The following is a 4,112-nucleotide window of genomic DNA, read 5'->3' as shown; positions in this document are numbered from 1 at the left end:
CCCAGGATAGCTAAAAGTATTCTCAACAGTAAAAGAACTTCAGGGGGATTCAGTATCCCAGACTTTAAACTTTACTACAGGGCAATAGTGATAAAAACTGCATGGTATTGGTACAATGTCAGGCAAGCAGATCAATGGAATAGGATTGAAGACCCAGAAATGAACCAACACACCTATGGTCAGTTGATCTTCGACAAAGGAGCTGAAAGCATCCAGTGGAAAAAAGATGGTCTTTTCAACAAATGGTGCTGGTTCAACTGAAGGTCAGCATGCAGAAGAATGCTTCGAATCGATCCATTCTTATCTCCTTGTACCAAGCTCAACTCCAAATGGATCAAGGACCTCCACATAAAACCTGACACACTGAAACTAATAGAAAAAAAACTGGGGAAGAACCTTGAGGACATGGGTACAGGGGAAAAGTTCCTGAATAGAACACCAATAGCTTACACTCTAAGATCAAGAATTGACAAATGGGACCTCATAAAACTACAAAGTTTCTGTAAGGCAAAGGACACCATCAAAAGGACAAAACATCAACCAACATATTGGGAAAGGATCTTCACCAACCCTAAATCTGACAGAGGGCTAATATCTAATATGTACAAAGAACTCAAGAAGGTAGAACCCAGAGAACCAAATAACCCCATTAAAAAGTGGGGTATGGAGCTAAACAAAGAATTTTCACATGAAGAACTTCGGAGAGCTGAGAAACACCTTAAGAAATGTTCAACATCATTAATCATTAGAGAAATGCAAATCAAAACAACCCTGAGATTTCACCTCACACCAGTCAGAATGGCTAAGGTCAAAAACGCAGGAGACAGCAGGTGTTGGCGAGGATGTGGAGAAAGAGGAACACTCCTCCACTGCTGGTGGGATTCCAAGATGGTGCAACCACTTTGGAAATCAGTCTGGCGGTTCCTCAGAAACCTGGGCATGACACTTCCTGAGGACCCTGTTATACCACTCCTGGGCATATATCTAGAGGATTCTTCAGCATGCAATAATGACACATGCTTCACTATGTTAATAGCAGTCCTATTTGTAATAGCCAGAAGGTGGAGGGAGCCCAGGTGTCCTTCAACAGAGGAATGGATACAAAAAATGTGGTATATTTACACAATGGAGTACTATTCAGCCATTAGAAACAATGAATTCATGAAATTCTTAGACAAATGGATGGAGCTGGAGAACATCATACTAAGTGAGGTAACCCAGTCTCAAAAGATCAATCATGATATGCACTCACTGATAAGTGGATATTAGCCTAGAAACTTTGAATACCCAAGACATAATCCACAAATTAAATGGTGTCCAAAAAGAATGGAGGAGTGGCCCCTAGTTCTGGAAAGACTCAGTGCAAGAGTATAGGGGAATTCCAGAACAGGGAAGCAGGAAGGGGTAGATGGAGGAACAGGGGGAGGGAAGAGGGCTTATGGGACTTGCAGGGAGTGGGGACCCAGAAAAGGGGAAATCATTTGAAATATAAATAAAAATATATCAATAAAAATAAATAAATAAATAAAAGTAAAAAAAAAATAAAAAAAAGAAAGAGAACTTCAGACCAATTTCTCTTATGAACATCAATGCAAAAATACTCAATAAAATTCTTGCCAACTGAATCCAAGAACACATTAAAAACGATCATCCACCATGATCAAGTAGGCTTTATTCCAGGGATGCAGGGTTGGTTCAATATATGGAAATCCATCAATGCAGTCCACTACATAAACAAACTCAAAGAAAAAACCACATGGTCATTTCATTGGATGCTGAAAAAGCATTTGACAAAATTCAGCATCCTTTCATGCTTAAAGTCTTGGAAAGAACAGGAATTAAAGGCCTATACCTAAACATAGTAAAAGCAATATACAGCAAACCGGTAGCCAGCATCAAATTAAATGGAGAGAAACTTGAAGCAATCCCACTAAAATCAGGGACTAGACAGGGCTGCCCCCTTTCTCCTTATCTTTTCAATATTGTACTTGAGGTACTAGCTCGGGCAATTAGACAACATAAGGAGGTCAAAGGGATACAAATTGGAAAGGAAGAAGTCAAACTATCATTATTTGCAGATGATATGATAGTCTACCTAAGTGACTCAAAAAACTCCACTAGAGAACTCTTACAGCTGATAAACAACTTCAGCAACGTGGAATGTTATAAAATCAACTCAAGCAAATCAGTAGCCTTCCTATACTCAAAGGATAAGCAGGCTGAGAAAGAAATTAGGGAAATGACACCCTTCACAATAGCCACAAACAGTATAAAGTACCTTGGGGTGACTCTTACCAAACATGTGAAAGATCTGTATGACAAGAACTTCAAGACTCTGAAGAAGGAAATACAAGAAGACCTCAAAAAATGGAAAAACCTCCCATGCTCATGGATTGGCACGATTAATATAGTTAAAATGGTCATTTTGCCAAAAGCAATCTACAGATTCAACGCAATACCCATCAAAATCCCAAGTCAATTCTTCATAGAGTTAGAAAGAGCAATTCTCAAATTCATTTGGAATAATAATAACCCAGGATAGCTAAAACTATTCTCAACAATAAAAGAAATTCTGGGGGAATCAGTATCCCTGACCTCAAGCAATACTACAGAGCAATAGTGTTAAAAACTACATGGTGTTGGTACAGTGACAGGCAGGCAGATCAATGGAATAGGATTGAAGTTCCAGAAATGAACCCACACACCTATGGCCACTTGATTCTTGACAAAGGGGCTAAAAACATCCAATGGAAAAAAGGTAGCCATTTCAACAAATGGTGCTGTTCAACTGGAGGTCAGCATGCAGAAGAATGTGTATTGATCCATCCTTGTCTCCTTGTACTAAGCTCAACTCCAAATGGATCAAGGACCTCCACATAAAGCCAGACACTCTGAAGCTAATAGAAAAGAAACTGGGGAAGACCTTTGAGGACATCAGTACAGGGGGAAAGTTCCTGAATAGAACACCAATAGCGTATACTCTAAGATCAAGAATTGACAAATGGGACCTCATAAAATTACAAAGTTTCTGTAAAGCAAAGGACTCCATTAAAAGGACAAATCGGCAACCAACAAATTGGGAAAAGATCTTCACCAACCCTACATCAGATAGAGGGCTAATATCCAATATATACCAAGAACTCAAGAATTTAGACTCCAGAAAACCAAATAACCCTATTAAAAATGGGGTAGAGTGTTCCACACTTTAAATAGATACCTAAAAGAAATTAATATGAGTGCTCTGCTGCGTATACATCCGCCTGTCTGAAGGGCGCATCAGATTTCCATATAGATAGTTGTGAGCCACCATGTGGTTGCTGGGAATTGAACTTATCACCTCTGGAAGAGCAGCCAGAGGTCTTAAATGCTGTGTCATCTCACTAGCCCCCATTCAACAGACAGTTATTCTCAGTACTTTTACCAATTATGAGTCTTTGACCCCTTCAAAAGAAGCTACTCTGACCAGCATTGAAGGCAGCACTAATTTATGAGAACAAACACAAATATTTAAAGCCAGTTTGACTATGTTATCCCATTCTGTGTGATAAAATGATGTTCATTACAGAAATGTAATTAAATACAGTGGACACTGTTGAAATAACTTCATCTAAATATAAATTCTTGGAACAAAACCTAAAAAAAATAAAAAGCCAGTTTGACAGGCCCATTTAGCTAAATGGCAGTAGTAGGTTCCCCACTTCTCTCTAGCCATTAACTTACCATATCTAAATTACCAGGCATGAATTTCTTTCAGTAGGGAGGATCTTAAATGCAATCAGAAAGTGAATGATTATCCCTCTAGCATATATACCACTACTGAGTGAGCCAGTACATCTCACATAGAATGTTAATATTCGTACAGTATGAAAGGCCCATTTTGGTTATGTAATTGATAGATATTTCCCTCAGTACTCTGCAGGGCATCTTTTGGTACAACAAAAGCTAACCATTAGGAAAGAAGCTTCTAGCTTAGTTTGAGGTTGATTTATTCCATGTCTTATATCTGAAGTGTGTGATGCCTTTAACCATAAAGATAGGTCATCTGGTTATGGTAGGTAGCCAAGAGCAGGGGCGATAGCTTGTTTTATTTTGGAGGTCTTTGGGGACTTCCC

The sequence above is a fragment of the Apodemus sylvaticus genome, chromosome 20 (assembly GCF_947179515.1).
Source record: "Apodemus sylvaticus chromosome 20, mApoSyl1.1, whole genome shotgun sequence".
NCBI lineage: Eukaryota > Metazoa > Chordata > Mammalia > Rodentia > Muridae > Apodemus > Apodemus sylvaticus.
This window is presented reverse-complemented; position numbering follows the sequence as displayed.